The 23,481-nt window shown below is 43.2% G+C and overlaps 1 protein-coding gene across 3 annotated transcripts in view; it reads right to left on the bottom strand.

Moving 5' to 3' along the window:
• The window catches only part of Alk (ALK receptor tyrosine kinase), a 719,891-nt gene that overhangs the window by 235,205 nt on the left and 461,205 nt on the right, over positions 1 to 23,481 (bottom strand). The window contains exon 1 of one of the 3 annotated variants that reach the window (XM_039111819.2): positions 10,883 to 22,963. The exons of the other annotated variants lie outside the window; for them this stretch is intronic. The gene's annotated coding sequence lies outside the window, so the exon portion shown is untranslated. Of the gene's footprint in view, positions 1 to 10,882; positions 22,964 to 23,481 lie in introns of those variants that run through there. 3 annotated transcript variants of the gene reach the window in all.

Here is a 23,481-nt window from a genome sequence, read left to right as displayed (position 1 = left end):
CTTCTACTTTCTACCAGGCTTGACCCATCTTGTCCTTTAAAAGCACTTGGTAAACTGTCTTTCTCAGGTTCTTTGGCAAGAGTTACAGAATAGGTGTCTTCCTGTTGTAGCCTAACATGCCTAGAAGGTATTCTGTTTCCTCATCAGGATAAGAACTATCCAGGAACAGGGCAGGCATGTAGGAGCCCTAGAAATCTAATAGGTAGGTAGGTACATGGTTCCCAAGTCAGTTCCATAATTTTATCAGATCTCCCTGTGCCTAGAGCAGACAGGAAAGTGATAATGTATTTCTAGAACTTGGGGAATGGGCTATTTTACAACTGACTGAAAATACATCAGTATTTTAATAGCCATCAAAATCACAGCCATGTAGAACATGTGAATATCAGCTCCAAACTAGAAACCATAGAAAAACCTATTAGGAGCTTCCAAGACGTGTGCTGGCTAGGTGTTTCTGAAGACCTTGACGTGAGCGTCATGGGTGTACTGGGCTTCAAGGGGCATGGCTTCCTTCCAGACATTGGCAGAAACAGAAATATCTCTCCTTCCTCTGCAGCTCAGCCATGCCCCTCTGCTCTATCCATCTGGGCCCATTGTGAGGCTAGTAAAACCTTATAGTCATAGGAAAGAAACCAACTTTTAGTTATGCTGTCTTACAGAGGCACAAATCATTTGCAAACAAGCTAAATTAACACTAATTGAGAAGCAGATGTCCGACTCCTTCTCTGGAACTCACTGGTTCATCATTCAACTTTCCACAGCAAGCAGTCTCCTAGGTACACTGAAGCATACCTAAGATCACTAATGGCAAACCCGAACTGTGCCTGCCCTCCCTTTCCTCTGGCAGACATTTCTTCCTGCTCTATTATAATCCTCATGATAATGCCACTTGACCAGTAAATAGAGCATCTGTCGGAAGAATGCATCGAATCCAAAAACCTTATGTACTAGGAGCTTCGGGGTGTTAATTACTCAAATTACCCATCAACGCCATTGTTACTTTCGTTCCTCTGATAAATTTTAAAAAATGTTGAGTCTTCTAAGCATGAATCCAGTTGGGCCAGAAGTTTTCCCATAAATATGGATTGGAATCCTGGTTTCTCCATAATAGCCTAACTAAGTGTGCGTGATGCAGTCAGCACTGGCCTGGACATCAGAAGTCCAGGGTTTCGGTCCTGACTCCCTTGCTGTGTGAACTTGCAATCACAAAGGCCTTAAGCTTCTGGGTTTCAATTTGTTTGTTTGTAAAAGGGCAACGTTGACCAAGTCATTGGCAGCATTTCTTCAGCGTCAAAAACTTCTCTGAAGCTAGCTCGAGAGTGAAATAGATGAAGAAAGACTTTACCACGGGCTTGGGTTGTTTTATCCCAAGGGAACTGCAGGATGGCAGTGGTGTGGGAGGCCTGGGGGTGATTCCCTAAGGGGCTACTGTGAAGTGAACACTGAGTGGACGCAGTCCTGAGTGACACTGGGCAGCTGAAGCCTGTGCTTCCTCATGCTTGTGGTATTTTAATTGTCCTTTCTTCTCTTGCTCTTCCCTCCTTTCTCCTCTCTTGCCTCTGCCCTGCCCCATCCACTCACTTAGATGCTCGCTTTTTTGACCATAGGCCTGCTGAAGTGGTCGAGAATGGGCCAGTTTCCCAAGCTAAGCACTCCATTGACCCATTCCCAGGGCTTGGTATGGATGGAGAACCTCTGATAATCAGAGCTTTTTTAGTAGCAATGGAAGTAACTGGTGGTGATTCAGGAAGTGGAGGTAGATGTTCAGCTCTACAGACACAGGAAGTCCTACGCTCTGGGCTGTCTGAGATGTTTGAGCCTAAGGCTCGTGATGATGATGATAACTCCATGCAGTCAGAATGCTCTCCCAAGGGGCACTCTGAACTTTCCTAGATGTAAGCCCATTTCTCTTTCCATCGCTCTGAGGGGTTTGTACTCCATCAGGCCTAGTTTGCAGACAGAGAAACTGAGGCACAGAAAGCCATATCATGAACTGGAATGATCCTGCCCCTTCCTCAATTGCTTACGTTAACCACACGCAGCACAGTACAGACCAATGTGACTGCCACTGCCTTCCTTATTTGCTCGCCAGAGCAGCTCTGTGATGAAGAGGATCCGGACAGTCATAGCACTCTGATGGATCCAACATGTCACCCAAAGCTCCAGTTCCACACAGCCTCCCGCCTGGCATTGCTTGGCTCCAGATCACTGGAGGTTGATGGCAGACTCATGAGGGAACTTGGGGAATGTGGGAGGATCCTGGCTAGAGTAAGACACAAGGCAGGCAAATGAGATCATCTCGACAGACTGACGGCCATCTTGGTACTTTGAACCTCCTCAAGCAAGTGGGTGTTTTCCTGGGGATCTTGGATGTTGTGTTTGTGTTGGCTCTTGGTTGTCTGGCTTGGGTGTTTGTAAAGGAGCAGGTAGAGAGTGTACACCCAGGAAATCTCAAGGGATTGGGTGAGACAATCCAGGGCTATGTCATAGCTTTCATTTAGAAGACCAAACCAGTGATTTTAGGCTCGCCCTATAAATTGGGGGTGAATCACTAAGTGATGTCATCAGAAGTGGCCTATAGCCTCTGAATCAGTGATGGTGTCACTCCTAGGCAACAAGGACCCTGTGTCTGTTGCCATGGCAACTGCCATACATTCCCAGCATACACTTCACCTGCCCCCTACCTTACCTGTGCACGGTAGTGTGTGTGTGTGTGTGTGTGTGTGTGTGTGTGTGTGTGTGACTACATCATGGCCCTGATAAAAGGCAGACACCCCTGAGCCTTTGGCCTTCTTCTTCTTCATTGCCCCACCCCCCTTCTTCTTTTTCTCTTCCCCACTTCCCGCAATAAACCTTCTTCTGGTGTTGCTGTGCTGGCCTGGTGTGATCTGTCCGGATATGAGCTGCCTTCTAACACAACACTAAGCACATTAGCTTTTATGGGGCCCTTCAACCCAAACCATTAAAAATTATATTAACCACCACTGAATTTGTAGAAAGACAAATATATTAGAATTATATATCAGGTTAATTGAATATTTTTTATTCAAACTAAAGGCTTCCTCCTTTTTGTGTGAAGAAACCTGTAAGAAATTAGTTGACTGGGAATTACAGCAGTGTAACAGTGAGCCCAAGACATTGGGCCTCCTTCCTTATGGATAAGAGGGCTCTGAAAGCATATTTCATATTTGAATTTTGCTGGCTGTAGCAGCCCTCCCTTCAGCCCCAAGCTTCTAGACAAGACTTTCCCCAAACACACAGGATTATTCTCAATACCTTGGTTTGGCCATCTAGAAGGCATAGAGATGCATAACTACAAAAAAAATTGTAGGATATTAGGGTGTCTCATGTTAAGGCCCCCAAGACGAAAGCAACAGGAAGTGTATGCTCAACTTTGCTCCAAGTCTAAGTTTGTCTCCTGCTTTCGGCAGTTTCTCTTCTGCCTGTTAAGCAGCCGTCCCCAGGTTAGAGGTGATACATACTAGCAACCTTTATGTAGATCTTAGCAAATGTGGATGTTCATAATTAGGCAAGGGTAGCTCTGTGATGGCAGATCATAGGCAGAGAAGCCCCAAAATAAAATTGCTTCCTGCAGTGGGAAAGGTCTCACAGAGATGGAGAGAGAGAGAGAGAGAGAGAGAGGGAGAGAGAGAGAGAGAGAGAGAGAGAGAACTCTCAGAGGATTAATGTTCTAGTAAACTGTAAGCTGCTTATATTCTCACCCCATTACCATAAATTTCACATTACTGCTGCAAGTGATAAAAAGGGACTTGCTTAGGGCCAGCTGCATCTCAGACTGGGTGATGCTGTGACACCAGGGGGTTCCTTCACACCACCTCCCTAAGTCAGTGTGGTGTTGAAAGTGACTGGATTAACAGCCAGTGGGGGATGTGTTGCCTCTTTTCCAGGCAATTCTGGATCAGTTCCCAGAGCAGCAAATCTCCAAGGTCTGAGTGGCCTAGAATAGTCTTGGGTTTGCATCGAGCCTTGGCCATTTACTATGAGAGAGCCAGCAAGTCACTTAACCTCTGTAATTCCCCTCCTAGGTCCCCATTCATTGCAAGCGCACAGATTTGCCGGTTTAACTGAATGATCTAGGGATGCAAATAGACTGCGTTTATGAATAGCTGAGCACCCTGCCTATGCTTGAAACACTTTCCCACCGCTCTCCATTCTTAAACCTCCTTGCATCTGTGTCTTGGGATATGTGGAAGAGAGGGATGATCGCATCTTCTCAAAAAGCTTGCTCTTGGCTCTCCCAGCCACTGGCCTGTCACCAGCAAGATCCCCAAGCTGGGCTGCAGTACAATGGCTGTAGATTACACTAATTTGTTTTTATTTGATGTAGTTGAAATTAAGGCTTTTTGAAAGCACTATGCAAATGTATGTAAATGACCCCATTTCATGCAAAATAATGTACTCCTAGTGTGTCTGTACTGGCTCAGAGAAATCTGGTGGCCAAAGACTGTTTATATCATCTTAAGAACCAGAAAGGAAGAAATATTTTAAACATCAGTTACCCTTCCAGTTTGAAAAAAAAATACAGATGCTGAGAAACTAAGGGTCTACTCCTAGAGTGTATCAATTCTACTTTTATTATATGGTTTTATTCTTCGCCAGGGTATCTGACAGCAGTTAAGCAAAATCCCCCATCTATTAATCATTCAGCAATCGTTGTACATATTCGTGGAAGAGGGGGAAGGTCTGAGACCTTTCTAGACTTCCCTGGCAGCCAGGAGAGAAGGCATCAGTTTCCGTGCCAACATTGCATGGGTGGAACCTGATGCCATTTTGAACTAAGGCTTAATACCCTGTCTGAGAAAGGCACTTAAAGTCCTCCACAGCCTTCCACCTTGAACTTTTCTCTCTTGCCCTCTTCCCACTATCTCTGCCTTCCCAGGAGTGTGTTCTGCACCTTTTAGCATCCTTTCACATGCCTGGAAACTCTATCCCGTACTCTTCTTTGGGTTGATGCTTGTCTCTCAATGGCCATAGCTCATAGCTCCTGGCTCAAATCTCCCATCAGCAAAGAATATTTTGCTGGCTTGGTTTTGAAAAGACATAGAACGTTAAAGCAGGTGGATCCATCACATTTCCAACATCTATATTCTACAAATATAAACTGAAGCTTAGGGAAGGGTAGACCAGGAACAAGAACTTGAGCATTCTAACTCAATTCCAGAACTCTAGGGCAAGCGGATCATCATCATGGTTCATATCTATGGGTGCATGGCCTTGTGTAGGGAAAACAAGCTGATCTATTCCCTTTGCGTCATTGTAAGAAGTCAGGCTGGGTTTTCTAAGTATGACCTTAGATAGAAGTTACAGAGCAGGTACTAAATTTCTGGGTCAAGACCATTTCCTTCCGGGAAATGAACATAAAGAACAGACTTCTGTGGTGCACAGCCATCCTTTGGATGAGAAGGAGAATGAGAAGAGAAGCAGACACATGTATTACCTGATCTTGAGTACGGCACTGAGTAACCTAAGGCCCAAGTGGATAGTTCTTAACCCTGCACCCTAAAACTTTTGGGAGACATGAACCATATTCATATTCAGACTGCACTCCAATCAGTTTCCTGACATCCCAAAGATGAGGCTATACTCAGGTAGCAATACTTTGAATGAATCAGGTAGAGTGAACCAGGTTGCAGAGAGGTAAATAAGGCTTACTCTGTATCCTGATCTCTTTTGTGTTTTCTGACTCAGTCACCAGGACACACTTCATTTAGTTCCTCCCAGTGGTGACAGCACATCTGAGGCCTGAGAGGATCCCTTCCTGGGTTGAGGAAGCAAGAGGGACCAAAGCTTCTCTTATCTCTGATGTGCTCCAGGATGCTTGCTGGCATTCATTTGCACTGGGCATACACTGGGTGTGGTGACATCATCCTCTGTAATCCTACCACTTGCAAGCTGAGGCAGGAGGCTAGAGAGTTTGAAGTCATCCAAAGCCACAGAGAATTCTAGAGGAGCCTTGGGATATACAGGGAGATCCTACCTCAGACAAACAAACCCCTGAACATTAGGCGATGATTTGAAGTGTAATGATTTCTTGAAATCTCTGACAGTTAAAACAATCTGTGGGGAGAGGGATGCTGTAGGGGAGAGGGATGCTGTAGGAGAGAGAGATGCTGTAGGGGAGAGGGATGCTGTAGGGGAGAGGGATGCTGTAGGGGAGAAGGATGCTGTAGGAGAGAGGGATGCTGTAAGAGAGAGGGATGCTGTAGGGGAGGTGATGCTGTAGGGGAGAGGGATGCTGTAGGGGAGGTGATGCTGTAGGGGAGAGGGATGCTGTAGGGGAGAGGGATGCTGTAGGGGAGAGGGATGCTGTAGGGGAGAGGGATGCTGTAGGGGAGAGGGATGCTGTGGGAAGAGGGATGCTGCTGGGTAGACGCATGCTTTAGGGAAGAGGAATGGCATGTGGAGAAGGATGCTTTGGGTACAAGCAAGCTACCTGGGTGGGCAGCATTCATACGAAGTCACCATGGTACCCATGTAGGATGAGAACAGAGAATCCAGGCAGAACACTTCTACTGACATGTGGCGCTTTTGTCAGGTTGGGAAATTATTTTGAGCAGCATAGCAATGACTGTAGGAGAAGAGAAAATATCCCCCAAGTGTTTATTATAATGCAGTCGAAGAAAAGTGCCCAAGTGAAGGAACTCTAATAGATTGGGTCCTGGCTTGCTGAACGCAAATAAGAGAAAGATGTGGAACCCAGCCCCATTCTCTCGAGAGTCCTTTTCTATTAGGACATGACTCAGTGGTACCTTTGGGATGGACAGGGTGGCTAGGATGATACACAAGGGCCTCAACTTGACCCCATATGGAACTAATCTCTGGTTCAATGACAGGTAAGTTCCTGACTCTGTTTTCTGCCCCAGAAACCCCACCTTATCTTTGAAATGACAGGCTTAGCAATGCCCTCCCCCATACTCACTTTTCTTACTCACTGTTGTTTAAACTTGGGTGAATTTGGGGGCGAAAGTACATTGCTTCAGAGAGGGATACTGGGAGGAAGAGAGATGCTGTGGGGAGAAGGATTCTATGGGGAGAAGAATGCTGTGTGGAGAGGGAATGCTGGTGGGGGGGGATGCTGAGAGAGGGAAGCTGAGAGAGAGAGAGGGATGCTGTGGGGAGAGGCAAGCTTTAAGAAGCAGGATGATACTTTTGGTACAATTTTGTAATTGATTAGGTAAGGGGACAAATAAACAAAACGTACAGAGGGATTCAAACTCTCTTTTTAAATGACAAAGGAGAGAAACAAATTTGGTTTCTTGCATTATTGTTTTCTTTATAAATTTAAGGCCAGATGTAGCAATTTATCATGTATTATTCTTTCCCGTGGTGCTGGCTTAAAAAAAAAGAAAAAAAGATTTCAAAGCTGTATCATAGGGACATTTTTTTTCCTTTTGTGTCTTTCAGCTAACAGACACAGTTTGAATCAAATCCCCAACAAAGACAGGAGGCTTGAAGTCTGCTTATTTGCTGAAACTGCTGGAAACTCTTTTGATTTTTGGGGGAGCCACAGAGGGTGCCTGAGCTTCTGCAGATCGCAGGCACAAGAGGCTGCGATTTCCCAGGCAAGCTGATTTGTTTTTGCCGGTAATGTGAGTTAATTTGCAATTTTCTTCTCCTTTTAACAGTCTTGAAATCAGGTGTTGAGATTCAATATAGGGTGTGCGGAGGTACGCTAAGCCAGAGGGTGTATGCTCTCTTCTCTCCACTCTGGGGAAGGCCGGCTGGCCGTGCATCACTTTTTACAGCTGTATTTGCACAGGTGGGGAAATAACAGTGTCATCTTGGAACGGCAGACACAATGATATACGTGCTTGGGGGCATCTATAGAGCACAGTGAATCATGCAGCCTGCGAGTCAGCCGCACTATAAGTCAATCCACGGTGCCCACCAAAAGCTCCATAGGTAAGTGGGGAGGCAGCCTTCGGATCACTTTGGAAGATGAAAAATATCCCCATATATATTCAGACCAATAAAGGAGCCGTGCGGGCGAATAAAAGCAAATTCTGAAACCAGAGTCCCAAGGTTGGAAGGAACCTAGACCAGCCATGTCTCCAAGCTTCCACATGTCAGGGCTTCCTTGTATATTCTTAAGATCGCATAGCTCAGATACTTTGTGAGTTGGTTCTTTCTACCTTATCTAAGGGGCTTAATCTGTCCTGATTTCTCAGTGTCCAGGTTGTTAAAACAAAGCTGGGGTCAGTGTCATGACTCAGTATGCAAGCACTTGCCACAAAATCCCGAAAACCTTAGTTCCCTCCCATTGGAAGGACAGCATGACTCCTGAAAGTTTTTATTTGGCATCCATGTGGATGGCATGCCCTCCCCCACATACAAACATACACACCATATACATGTATACACATACAATAATAAATAAAGTACCTAAAGCCAAACTGAATCAAGTCTACCTTCGGTTAACAAAATCATAACACCTAGCATTTGAGCTCAGTCCGATCCACTGTTGCCTAAGGACAAAACCAGTTTTCCTCTGCATGAAAACAATAGTTGCAGAATGCCATTGTACCATGCCACATCATGCACTCAATGCATGGGTTCCCTGATTAGGCAAAGATATAGGAAGTGCGTACCATCCAATTCTATCCACTACTGCGTAAAGGGCAAAACCAATCTCTGTATAACAACCAACAGTTCCAGAAAGCTCTTGTGCCAGGGCATATCATATAATTAATGTCTCTGTGCATTGTGTGAACACATGTTATGCACCTACTACTCTCCAGGGACCAGAGGCTAGGGATGTGAGATAGGTAAGACATGGCATGTACTCTCAGAATTAGTAACGACACCTAAGTAACTAATTTGAATTTCCTGGGGTGAGTGGAGGCTTCAAGCAGGGTCGCAGTGGGCTTACCAAAAAGCGTATCAATTGCCCGGTGGGAAGGTGGGTGGAAGCAGAGAGAGCTTTCCAAGGTGATGAGCCTGGTCTTGGACATCATCTTCAAGCTGACTTTTACTGGGAGATTAACAGGGTGGTGTCTGCCTAGCTACTGTGATAGTGCCTCTTTTAATGTAGGTTTTGACTGATACAACTGGCCAATGTTTCTTCTGATCCAGATCTATCTTGCTCTACCTGGGCCAGGAACGTCCTTAGAAGTTAGATCTCCTCACACCACACTCCACCCCACCAAAACCCTAGCTGCAGATGGCTCAGGTCCTGGTCCATTCACTTTACAGGAAATTTGTTCAGAAGAAGCTTCTGTCTCAAGGGCACAGGGAGCCAACTGAAAGCTTTAAGACCATCTGTCTGTGGTCTGACATATCTGGAAGAAAAGGGCTGTGTTAAATTGTGGAAGGTTCTCAATTGTGTGGAATGGAAGAAAAGTCTGTGATTATCACGCTCTGGACTCCCTGTGTGCCTATGAATTGGGAATGCCGGTCTTTCAGAGGGGCTAATGGGATGTCTACCTGCGAATGGCGATCCTGCCTGGGCCTATCATTGGAGATGCAAACACAGGAAAGGCCTGAGTTGGAAGCAGATGACAGCAAACAAAATCCAAGGGCAAAGAAGAGAGCACTGCCACCTGCCTACTCCAGCCATGATGAGTGTTTCTATGACATCAGCAGAGTAATATACTTAACTCCGCCCCCACCCCCACCCCCGCTTCATCTGTTGTCTTCAAGCCACACTGGATAAGGAACAAGCCTGTGGGCTGTTGGGTTCCATTGGTTAAGATACAAGCCTATGGGATGTTGGGTTCAGGACCCTGGCTTCAAGCCCTTAGGTATTTTACCCGTGTCCTTCAGGATGCTATTCACACCCTCTGAGACTTCATAATTTCATCTGTGAAATGACTTTGGTAATGACTTCAATTCAGAGGGTTATGAGAACATTTGTGGTCCCCGTGGGGCCCAGGCTGGAGGAGGGTCAGGCCAGTTAACTGTGATAATTCCAGAATGCTTGGCTGAGACCCACAGAGAAGTCACTCCCAGATATGTCAAGATGAAGGATAAATGGCAAAGGGTAGGCAGATTAAGTTTGGCAAATCAGTGGGAAAGAGAATGAAGGAATAATTTGTCAAGCCTATCTTAAGCTGATAAGAGAAAAAGAAATTTGTGGAATGTTTCACAGTCCTTTACTTCTACCAATTCAGGAAGGCAGGAGAAGACTTATCAGAGAGGATTTTTTTCTTTCTCTATTTGAAGGGATATAGCTTATAACTGGCAAGAAGTAGAATCTGTGACCAGGAGGGGTGTGTAGGCCAGGAGAGTGTCACTGACCACCTTCCTCATGAAACCTTCTGGTCCCCAGTCCTGATGCACTTAATTGGAAGCTCTGGGGTTAGAACTCAGGACTCAGCATTGGAAGCTGTCCAGAGGAGTTTTTATGAGTGAAGTTTAGAAACTTGCCATCAGGGAGAATTAACGTCCATAAAGAGAGTTTAAAAAGAATCAAATAATATAATCCAAGCCTGCAGGACTAACAGATGCTCATTATAAGTAATAAGCTTATATTTTCCAATCTCAAGCCTTTTCCCCTTTTGTAAAGACAAGGTCTTTAGCCCAGGCTGGCTTTGAACTCACTGTGCAGCCGAGGATGAGCTTTACCTCCCACGAGCTGGAATTACAGGCTCTGGCTACCACTTGGGGATTGAACCAGAAGCTCAGACACGCCAGGTAAACAGTCTGCCCATGGAACCATGCCCTCAGCCTCTCCAGGCTAATTTGGAATGGTATATTCCAAGCAGCTTGGATTTTAGAAAAATATATCCTGAAACAGGAACAGCCTGGGAACCTGCCCCATTGCAAATAGACCTCATTCTCCCTGCCCAGTGCACACGGATCTCTCACCCCTTCTTCTATTTGCACCCCAGACGCAATGTCCCCTCGCGCAGTGCAGACTCACCAAGCCTTCCTGAAAGCACAGCTCTGATAACGTGATGCCTTTGGTAAACCCCCACGACATCCACCTCTCGGATAAGGATAAAAGTTTTCATCTTGGCTCCAAGGCCCTTCGCGCTGTGTCTGCTAGTATCTCTCTCACGCTCCCCGTCACACAGCCAGATCCAGGTAATCTAGACTGTTTGCCAGTTTCATCGTGTGCTGGCTGCCTGCAAAGCCTCAGCTCAGACTCAGCTTTTCATCAGGCACAACTTTTTCCTCTTGATTCAGAGAAACTGCACCACCCTACTCTCACAGCTGAGCACACGTGACCACAGAGCCTTTTTGATATAATTGTCAGATGAGTCATCCGATGCCTAAGGCACTTCCCCCCCACCCCCGGGGCCTGACAATGGTTCATTTTCTTTCTCTTAATTTATGATTTTTAAAAATTAACCTTTTGGTTTAGCACCCAGAGAAATGGGCCCCACCATAGCATCTTCATGTGTATGTGACATCCATTCTGTTTCCTCGTGCTCTCTCTGGTACAAGCTCCCAGGGAATCTCTCCCTTACCCCCCCTCTAAGCATGTACACTCTGTTTTCTCTCCATGGCCCATCTTCCACGAGATTTCTTCTTACTCTTCCATGATCCCCTTTCTGGCTTTGTGACCTGTACATAGATACATAAAGATCTTAAAAAGAAAACTCTTCAGTGAGAGAAAATATGTAGTTTTTGCCTTTCTGAGTCTGGCTTGTGTTGTTTAATATAAAGATTTCTAGTTCTATTCATATTCCTGCAAATGTTGTATTTTATTTCTCTTCAAGGCTGCAATAGAATCCCATTGGTTGTTTTCTTTATCCAGTCATCTGTTGATGGCTATCTAGGCTGGTTCTATTTCTAGGCTATAAAAAAAGCAATAAAAATGGATGTGCAGAATATGTGCACAAGGGTAACATTGTTGTTCCTATAGTTTCGTGGTTTTAGATCTGTGAGGACCCTCCATATTGACTTCCATATAAGGGTTCCGATTTCTCTGAATCTTTGCCAGAACTTGTTGTTATCTGTTTTCTAGGTAGTGTCAGTCGCTCTTATAACTGAGATTAAATCTGAAAGCAGTTTGACTTTGCATTTCATCAGTATTTCTAGAGTATTGGATTTCTTCTTTTGAGAACTGTCTGTTTAGTTCAACAGCCTGATTTATTGATTAGATGACTTAGTGTTTGGGGGATTCCTTATATCTGCTAGATACGAACCCCTCACTGATACATAGTTCTCAAAGATTTCCCCAATATTTTAATGTTTCACATTGAAGACCTTTGCTGTGCATGGTTTCCTACTTTCATGTCATTCCATCTAATCCACTCTCGGTTCCCAAGTCCATTTTAGACCCATCTGCCTACACCGCGTGCCTTGAAGTATTTCCCCATGTTTCCCTCTAGTAGTTTCAAGTCTTACATTCTGCTTTTGGAATTGATTTTCAGGCAGAGTGCGTGACAGAGACCCACTTTTATCTTCTGTGTGTGAAAGCTCACCTTTTCCACCACACCATTTGAAAAAGAGACTCCTGTTTCCCCAGTGTTTCTGATTCCCTTGCCTCATCTAGGTAGCCCCCTTCTATCATAGCGGCCATGACTCTTAACGCTTGCTGCCTAGAATGGCACTAACTCACACATTGAATCACTAATCTTGAAGTTACTGGGACTAAGGGTCATAACTCACTTCTTTGTATATCTCACATAGAAACTAATACAAGGAAGGGCTTGTGTGGCCTGCAGATGATATGCCCGACAGCTATGACTAAGGGACTTCCTGCTGTGATGGATAGGTTTGTAGCTCTGATGGTCCACAGGGTAGCCATTAGCCAGAGTGACTACCAGTGGCTTGAGATTATAGCTTAAGGGTGTGAATTTTAAAACACAACTTGATCTGAATCCAAATTCCTAGTAAAGTAGCAGTCACAGCTAGTGACTAGCCTATTGGGCAGGACAGATAGAGGACACAGCTAGAGGAAGAAGTTGCAGGAAAGACTTTGTGGTTCCTTGTCCTCCCTGTGGAGTTCACCTGCTGGGGGCTCCCCATGCTCTGCATCCTTATCTGTTGCCAGTTTGCCCTTATTCACTTCATGTCAGCTCTGCCTGACTGATTTCCTTGCCTCAAATATGCCTTGCTCACTCAGGCTTCGCTGCTTCTGCTCTTGCAGTGCGCTTCATGGGGAACACTTTTCTCTCAGATATCGCTCCAGCTTTTTTTTCTTTTTTTTTTTTTTTTTTTGTCATTCAGGTCTCATCTCAAATGTCACCCTTTTAGAGAAAGCTTTCCTGATGTGTCTTCTAAGGGACACTTCTCCCTTTGCCCACTCTACTTCTGACACCACCTGTAGAACACTCTCATTAACTAAAATCTATTTTATGATATCACCTTAGAGTCTAACTCTAATTAAAGGTAAATTTCACAAGTGAGGAAGAATCCTCCCCCCCTCCACACGCAACCTTCATGTAATAAAACAAGGAGATAAACGTAAGAAGCAAGGTATTGGGTAGCCTTAAAACACTTCCCCTCATAAAGCAGGTTAATTATAAAAAGGAAAACAGCAACTTTGCCAGGGAAGAGAAACCCATCAAACCAATGACTTTGTCAGTTGTCATCAAGTACATCTTAGGCCTGGTAACAACTTCAGACATCACACACTTTGACACCGTGTGTCATCTTGATCTACAGCACTGAGGCCATCTTGCTTCTGTGGTCTTGTCCCACATCAGGATCTCAGTTTAATAAGAGGAGCATTTTAGATAACCCAGATGAGACCACAAAGACATGGCAGCTCTGACCCCACCAAGGATGCAAATTATTTGTCCTTTGCTCTCCAAAACCCAGCACTCAAGACATATCCTAAATGTTTGATTACATTTAAGGAGCTCCTAACTTGAATCAAACACAATGGCTTCGTTCACACACGCACTGCTTCTCCAAAGAGCATCATCCAGCTTCTGATTTCCACCATTGGCTGCTGACCAGAACAATGCAGAGGCTTGCTGAAGGGCTCCAGCCTCAGACTGGGGAACTGGGTAGTTCACTGAAACGCAATCCATCCTGGATGACCTAAGGAAGTGAACTGTCTTTCACCTTCAAGACCTTTAAAATTATCTGCTGTCCTCCAAATACTAAGCCGCCAGCAGGGCTCAATCTTTGGCTATCTCTCTAGTATGGAACAGAAAAAATTATTTATAGTAAATAATATCTTAATGCCAAATATCAAATGCTCAGTACGTGCGCATTTCCTGCTTACTTACGTTGTTAGTTATTTACAATATAAACTATGTAAGGTTAGGTTAATTCATACTTTATAGATTAGGAAACTGAGATTCAGGGAAGTCAAAACACTGGTCCTAACTTACACAGCACCAAAGACATGAAACAAGGACCCCAGACTGCACTGTGAGTCATCTGAAGCACTTGTAAAGTGGCCTTTGAAGTAACTGATTTAACGCCACATTTCTTTGACCCATCTTACATGCTGCCAATAGACATCTGCATTGGCTCTGCTTATTCGTGGCTGTGGTCATGATCTTCCATGAAAGGGGCTGAAGCGGGGTGACTGGCTAGAGCAGCATGCAAAAACTCAAGGGGGATTGTCACCAGATCACGAACTATCACGTTTCATTGTTGTGGGGTCAGTCAGGGCATTCGCCTCTTTTGAGTCTTAGCTGTGTGACCTGTCAGATAATGGCACATAAAACCCTTCTGATACTTCAGTAATGGCCCATGGTGGGTGCTAAGTCTGGCCTCCTATTTGGAGATTGCTGTTTTCCTATTTGCCATGGACAGATATAGCATATTCTTTGGTCTGAAATATGTGCCATCCCAGTTGTATTAGCCTGCCAGCCCCCTCCCCTTTTTGTTCTCTTTGCTTTTATTGCTTCTATTTCTGTCCATGCCTCTCTTTCACTGCCACGTTTCAAATAAGAGTGTTTTGTTAGCTTTGCCATCAAAGCAATCTAACTGGATGCACAAGTGAGCACACACAATGGCCCCAGGGAGGACCTACATATGGATACAAGAAAGAAAAGCTCTACAAACCACGCGAATGGCCAAGAGATGGCAGAGAAACTGGAATCTAGAGATTCTACTCATAATTATAGAATGTAAAGTTCTGAGCTGTGCTCTTGACCAGGCAATGATTTGGCGAGAATGGCTTTCCTATCCTTGGCTGACTCTTAGAAATGAGAATGGGCGTGAAGGCGTTCCTTTCTTAAACAGGTTTCCTGCAACGTGATTCTTCCAGTGTCCCCGTGTCCCTGGAACTGTGGTGATGCAAGAAGAAACTCATAAACAAATTGATGTCGAGTTTTTACCCATGGTCATAGCTACCTGATAGGAAGAGTGACAACTAAGGCTTTCGTCTTTGTAGGACTGGCCTATGTGAAATGTCCGTGGGGGGAGCTGATTGATAAAGGAGGGAAAGCCAGTAATCAAATTCCTCCATGATCTCTGCCTTACTTCCTGCCTCGAGCTTCTGCTCTGCTTTCTTTCAATGATGGCCTATGACCTGGAAGTGTAAGCTACAATAAACCCTTTACTTTTACAAGTTGTTTTCTAGTTGGTGTCCAACCACAGCAATATAGAAACAAACTAAAACTGAAGTTGGTTCCAGAAGTGAGGCATTGCTGTAATAGGCCTGATCATCTTGTTTTGGGAGGGACTTTGGAAGACTGTGAAACTTTGAGCTGAAAAAGCCATTGAATGCTCAGAGCCTAATGAAATGCAGAAAATGGTAACGTAGACGATGGGCGTAAAGTTCCAGACTGAAGTTTGAGAGTTCCTTAAAGATTTCATCATGACTCTTGATATTTTGAATTAAGAATCTGTAGTTTCTATTCAGCTTGGGTCAAACAGTCTGCTCTGAGTAACAGGACAGCACTACTCCAGTGTTTGCTTTACTGAGACAACCAATGCTGGTTAGGTGGGTAAAAGAAAAATTAGTGTTGAATAACAGGAGAAAAGTATCATTGAAGTGAACTCTCATAGGAGATGCTAGAACTGTGGGATGACTGCCAAAGACAAAGGCATCTATGAAATGGAGGCAGCCTGAGTCTTTGAGACAGGCTTGTATGCTGTAGAGAGCAGAGCTGGAGAAGTAGAGCTACCCAAGGACTTTAAGACCCAGAAGATTTTAAGTGAGTTACAGAACTCAGACGTTCAGCTACAGGATTTTAGTTACAATGTTAAACTTTGATTTTGCTTAAGTGTCATTGTTTTTATGCTCTGGTTTTTTCCCCTCTAGGAATAATACAGTATTCGACTTTTAAAAATGATTTTACAGGAGCCCATGGTTAAAAGACTTAATATCCTAAAGAGAGTTTGAAATGTTAAGCCATTGGAATTAGTAAAGAATTTGAGGCTTTAAAGTTACATTGTGTTTTGTATTATGATATAAATATAAGATCCTTGGCAGGGGGAGGGAATCAAGAAAGAAAAGGTTATGTTTGTGTGTCAAAGTTGACAAAGGGGAGAGTATCATGGTTCAATTAAACTAAATTAAAGTTAAATTCAGTTGTCAATTTAATACACCTATGAAGAAGGGCTCTCAACAGAGGAATTATTTCTTTGTCGATTGGTCTATGGGATTGCTAATTCTTCAAGGTCTCAGGCCACTGTGGGTGGTACCATCCCTAGGCAAGTGGGTCTGGGCTCTATGTAAAAAGTAGCTGAACAAGAGCCAGGAATCAAGCCATTTAACAAAGTCTATCCATGGTCTGTGCTTCAGTTCTTGATTCTATCTTCTTGCCTTGAGCTCTTGGTTCTCTCTTCAAGTGATAGACTGTGACATTGGAGTGTAGGAATTTCTTCCACCATCATGTTTCGGTCAGTGTTCTACTACAACCCATCACATTTTCAAACCCCAGATTCCTCACTTATAAACAAGGATACAGTATATACCTATTAGGACAGTTAGTCTCCAGCAACAGCATCAAGAAAATAATAAAGTTTGGTAGGATGTAGGAAGATTGGAACCTTCATGCAATGCTGGTAGAAATGCAAAGGGAAGTATTTGTAGGAAGTTCTGGAAGTTTCAAAAATGTTAAAAGTATAATTGCCACAAATTTCTCTTCAGACAAGGGAAGATGGGAGAAAGTTTGTGGATTGAAAGTTAAAGGTAATTAAACTATGATGGTTAATTTTGATTGTCAACTTGATTACATTAAGAAATACTGCATGCATCATAGCTCTTGTGGTGAGTCCATGGAGGCATATTCAGAGACAATTAGCTCATGGGGGCTGACTTAATCAACAGATTAATCTCTTGGTAGGAGGGTGTGGTGGTTATTTTCATCAACACAACACAACTTAGAATCATCTGGAAAGAGAACCTTGGTGAGGAATTGCCCATAATATGTTGGTCTGTGGGCAGTTTGTAGGAGATTGTCTTAAATTACTTGATGTGGAAAGACCTAGCCCACTGCAGGCAGCACAATTCCCTAGGCAGGAATACATATCCTGTTGATTAAGAATGGTGAACACAAGCAAGAATATGAGCATTCACACATCAATTTCTCTCTTGTCCTGACTATGGATGGCTGTGATATAACTAGTTGTTCCAAGTTGCTGTCTTGACTTCCTCACAGCTGTGGACTGTAATCTGAAACTGTACGCTCTAAATTGCTGGTTGACGGAATAGTTTACCACAGCAACACACATGAAACTAGAACACTGGTATGGAGGAAGTGGGATTGTTGCTATGACAAACTTGACAGTGTAGCTTTTATGCTGTTGGACTATTTTGTGGAAACTTAGGAAGTTTGGACTGGGAAAGCTATTGAGTGCTGACAACAAGCCTAATGGGCTTGTTTAGTGGGAGCTTGAAAGATAAAAGAATGCTGAGAGAAACATAGATGTTCAGACCCCATTCATGAGGTTTTAGAGATGAACAAAGACTCCACTCTGAGTGAGCATAGGGCAGGTGGTAAGATGCAGGTTAGATAGACATAGTAGATCTAGGGTTGGTTCCTTGGAGGTTATATTATACTCTGTCTCCTTCATGTTTTCTTGTCTGTGATAATGTGAGCTTGAATGGATCCTCTAAGACAGGGGCACAATAAGTATTTGCTTGTTTCTCTCTGTCATATTTCATAACCTAAGAACAGTAGCGTGCTTTATCTACATAGTCTTTAGCTCAACAAACATTTGAACATGAAGCTTAATTAAAGTGTTAGAGCTATAGTCCTACTCATATGGCTGGATGGTGTTTCTGCCCCATCTGCCTACCTATACCCAGTTGACCTTCAGAAGCAAGTCAGAAGGGTATGCTAGAGGAGTGTGGAGGAGCTCTGTAATTGATTGGAAGCCGGCTTCTACAAAAGAGTTCCAGAATGCTTTTCTAAATCCTTGCTTTCAGTGTTTCAGTGGTCTCTGCATATGGACAGCCTAGAGAACTCTTCCAAAGAGCCCAGTTTTTGTTGGTTACATTTTTGTCAACTTGACACAGCTAGGGTCATTAAGGAAGAGGGAACCCCAGTCAAGAAAATACCTCCAACAGACTGGTCTGTAGGCAAGTCTCTGAGACATTTTCCTGATTAATGATTGGTGTGGGAAAGCCTTGCTCACCATGGATATTGCCATCCAGGGGCTGGGTAAGTAGTCCAGGGTTGTACAAGGCAGGCTAAGCAAGACATAGAGAGGAAGCCAAATAAACAGCATTCCTCCATGGTCTCTGCTTCAGTTTCTACCTTTAGGATCCTACCTTGAGTCCCTGCCCTGACCTCTCTACATTGTTTTGGGTCATGGTGCTTGTCACAGGAATAGAAAGAAAATTAGGACTCAAGGTCTTATGTCTAGTCAGGCTGGAACCAGGTCAATTTCCAGATTCTTTCTCAGATAGAAGATATTTTAAACACTATGCAATGGTAAGATTGGATGCAAATAACTGCTGTGAACCCATCATATCTGAGTACAGAAGGAAACAAAAGCAAAACTAAAAGTAAGTGAGTTATTGATGGCATGTCGTATGTCAGACTTTGGGAACTTTAGGAACTTTATTTCATTCGACCTCCATAATAATTCTTTGAAGTTGGTTTTATAGTCCCAGTCTTACAGATAGGATACAGAACCAAAGATTAATGAGGCCATGTCCAAAATTAAAAAGAAAAACTTTCATGCACTTTCTCCCTGCCCAACCAGAAACTCTGAGTATTGCTAAGGTATTTTTTTTAATAGTGTAAGTTTGATAAGCTCTCATATGCTCCTCTCACCAAAAGCCTGTGTGGAAACCTAGCAGTATGCTTTGCTCGTAGAAAACTTAATTTTAAAGCCCATAACCACATTGGATGTTGGTTCTCACAATGTTTATGTATGCACACACATGTGTGTGCATGTGTGCACACACACAGACACGTACACTCACAGCTTAGATTATGTCTAAATATATACATATAATGCTCTATCTATCTATCTATCTATCTATCTATCTATCTATCTATCTATCTATCTATCTATGCATTTGATGTCCAGAAGCAGCCTGGTAATCAATAATTGATTAATTAATTATTATCATCAATAATTTGATTAATTTGTTTTAAATTATCCCAGGAAAACATCTGCTCAATCACTTCCAGTACTTAACTTCACACATGCTATGCTGTTATCTGACACAGGAATTTTAAGCATTCTGTTAACGGTGGAGTCATTTATCATGTGTCCTTCCCAACATGCCGGGATAAGGAGAACCACAAACCACTGCTTCTTGAATTTGCTGTTTTCTTCCAAGGAACTCTATATCCTTTATAGATACTGTATCAATCTTGCAAATGCCTTTGAAACAATCTTGAGGCATGAAATTTTCCTTGACCTCCAGAATGCATTGGAAAAAGCATACTGTTCCTGGCAGACTGAGCTGGGAGACTTCAGTAGTGTCTTCTGCAAGCAGACGTGGGTGACAGTGACTTCATTTCACAGATTGTGACCAAACAACTGAACCATAGCTGAAGCATCCATTAAGGTCGGGGCCTCCTGGTGCTGGAGAAAATCGTCAATAATAATAAAAGTTGCCAACAGTACTGACTGCTTACATTGTATGAGAGCCTGTGCTAAACTGAAAGTACAGTTACTACTCGGCCATCTTCTTTTATTAGCATCCCTCCTCTCAAGGAATAAAGTATCCACTGAAGCTGCACATCACCCCAGAATACCAGCTCTACCTCACTGAATTATCACCAGTCACGAGAAGCTATGGTTTTCCATTTTGATGGAAAGGAGAGTCACTTAGAAAATGCCTCCAAATATAAGTTCTGGGAACTCACCATAATTTCATTTTTGATAGGTGTGAACTTCTGTCTAAAATCACGAGCATCTGCGAAACCTCCCAAAGGAGACATTGGGAGTTCAGATTTTAATTGTCACCGATGCCGTTCTTTTTGAACATTATTTTATCATTCTCAGTTGCACGCATGTGTGCCTTTATGGGGAGGATGTGCACATAAGTGCAGGTGCTCTCAGAGGCTAGAGTTGTCATTGCCCCTGGGGCTGGAGTTAAGGTGGTTGTGAGCCACCTGTTGAGAGTGATGGGGATTGAACTCTCATTCTCTGGGAGAACAATATGCACTTCTCTTAACCACTGAGCCATGTCTTCAGCCCCATGAAGTCCATTCTTATTCTCTATTAGAACTTTCTCCTTTATTCACTCCTTACTCCCTCCTAACAAGCTTTCAGGATAAAGGCTCCAATTCCTTCACAAACACTCATACCTGAGGCATGTAACAGTCATCCCTCAGCAGGGATGTGAACAGTCACAGAGCCAGCCAAACTCACCCGATGTTTCCAGACTTCCAATAACACTATTCTGATACGTTTGGGGTGGGGGTAGCTAGAGATCCCATACTCTTAAAAGCATGAGTTCCTACCTCATCCTTAGAAGAAGAAGAAGAAAAAAACTGCTGACTGGTCCAAAATGATTTCTTTAACAACATTTTGGCTAAAGTTGGCCATGGTCAGCTAATATGATACAAAACAAATGGTGTAGGAAGACAATTTCCTTTAACATTTCAGAAGTTCCAGGTTGGGGATTTAGCTCAGTGGTAGAGCGCTTGCCTAGCAAGTGTAAGGCCCTGGGTTCGGTCCCCAGCTCCGGAAAAAAAAAAGGAAAAAAAAATTTCAGAAGTTCCTAGTTAAATTTCTGGAGGTGGGAACTCTTGGGCATCCTTTCTGGAATTGCTATCTTGTAACAACTTTGAAACAGTACATATGAGTGAATAAAATTACTAAATGGTAAACACGGAAAGTGGCCAATATGGAATGGCAGAAAGAAGAAATATATTCAATATGTTATAGCACATTTAAGCTAGTGTATGTTGTATTGCCTCATGGTTTGTTTTGTACTTAAAAATAAAGACAACAACAAAAAAACGAACAAACAAGCAAAAAACTTGACACAGATTAGAGTTACCTGGGAAGATGAACCTCACTTTAGAGATTGCCTCCCTCAGATTGCTTTTAGGTGAGTCTAGTGCATTTTCTTTATTCATGTTTAACGTGGAAGGGTCCAGTCCACTGTGGGTGGTGTCAGCTCTGGGCAGATGGTTGTGAATTGTATAAAAAAGCAAGCTGAACAAGCCATGAGCAGCAAGCCAGTAAGCAGTGCTCCTCCATGGCCTCTGCTTGGGTGACTGCCTCCAGGTTCCTGTCCTGCTTGAGTTCCTATTCTGACTTCCATCATGATGGACTAGAAGCTGTGAGGTAAATAAACCCTCTCCTTTACAACTTGCTTTTGTTTGTTATCCTATCAGTGGAACCCTCACTGGAGAAGCATATAACCAAAGCAGATAAAAAGGGCTGACATTTACCCAAGTAGCAAACCTTTGGAAAAAGAAAAATACTTCAACAACTGTAAACACTTAAGCTTTTAAAAGTATTTATTTCATTTTTTCTGGGTTGTTGGGGATTGAACTCAGGGTGTTGTATATGTGAGTGGTGTGCCACTGAGCTATACCCCCAACTCTGAACTTTCAAAAACAAATAACTTTTATTTTCATATGGGTGGGTGTTTTGCCTGGAGGAGGGTACCATTTTCCATGGAACTAGAGTTACAGATGGTTGTGAGCTGCCATGAGGTTAGAACATCCTGAGACTCAAACCCAAGTCCTCTGGGAGAACAGCCAGTGCTCATAACCAAGCCTTCTCTAGCCCCTTGCAGTTGTTTTGAATCAAGAAAAAAGTTTCTTTTATCTCAATCACTATTATTTAGGCTTTAACAGCATTCATAACCGACAGAGAAGTGTAATCACTAAAACCCTTCGTGGTTTTGCAGAAGACAGTCTCAAAGAGTTATGTGCCCTGGTCAATTTTTTCCAGCAAGCAGCTGATGGTCCTGGAATTAGACTCAGACTGGCTGCCTCCAGATGCTGAGTCCGATCTGGTAATAAGGGCTGTGGTGACTGGCATGCAGGAAAGCTGGAAGACCGTGAGTAGGGGTCAGGGACTCTTCTCTTTCGTCAACTAGAAGAACTCTTGCTAGTCTACTTTTCAAATTTGGCTTTCTTATGAGATAGAATTTAAAGACAATGCTCTAATGACTGATGAAAAGAACATTGTGCTCTACTGTTTTCTTCTTTTGTGGAAGGCAGAGCCAACAGAAAGGATACAACAGTTGATCATTGTTCTTAGCATATGCCCGAGCTCAGGCCTCAAGGCCTAACACGAGCCATATGGGGAGGACATATAAGAGATGAACTAGAGCCTTTTAAAAGGAATGGCTACTGTATGCCACAATATGTCCCTAAAAAAACACTGTTATAAAAGCAAATCATTATAAAATGATTCCTATTTCCCTGTGGGAATTATTTCATAAAAAGGGCTGTGCTCTTAGCCCAAAACTTAGGATCCAATTAATTATAACTATAGCCAGTAACAAGGCACAAACGCAAAATATAATATCATTTGAAATAGTAAAATTATGAACCAAGTCCTATAAATGGGAATAAATAGACTGAACATATTATAGCACATTTGGGCCTGGTGTAGAAACGAAGTAGTCATATAACATTATAAGCATGACATTCTCTGCCATAAATCTGACCTAAAACTAACATGCTAGCCATAATAAACCCAAAGCATGCAATGAGTGATAATTTTATTTGCTTCAGACCTTAGGTTGATTTTCAGAGGATAATTTAGATGTCCATTTCTCTTATCCACCTGGAATATCCAAAGAATTAATAATAATAATAATTATTATTTGCTTCCTTGTTGTGGAATGATTCCTGCAGCAGGCTGATATATTTCAGATGCGCCATTACTCAAAATAGTAGGGAAAGTAATGTCCGCTGTGAAAGGATGCACAGTAGAAGGTATATTTGTTTTCTATACTTTTGAGATTGTAATTTAATTACGAAAGTTCCTGCCTTCCCTCTTCCCCTGCCGATCCCTCTCACTCACCCCTCCCTGCTCTCCCTCAAACTCACTGCCTCTTCGTTCATCAGTTATTACTGATTGTGAAAGCCATCTGCCGCCTAATTCATTAGAAGATCCTCATGGAAGCTTCTAGATCGCCCCACGGGGATCAAAAGCTAGAGGGACTTATCTCCTGATAAACACTAGAGAACTGGACATCTATGTAACTTACAAAGGTTAAGC

Source organism: Rattus norvegicus, chromosome 6, assembly GCF_036323735.1.
Source record: "Rattus norvegicus strain BN/NHsdMcwi chromosome 6, GRCr8, whole genome shotgun sequence".
In the NCBI taxonomy this organism is placed as follows: Eukaryota; Metazoa; Chordata; class Mammalia; order Rodentia; family Muridae; genus Rattus; species Rattus norvegicus.
Note: the sequence above shows the minus strand (reverse complement) of the source record. Positions and strands in the feature narration are given on the sequence as shown.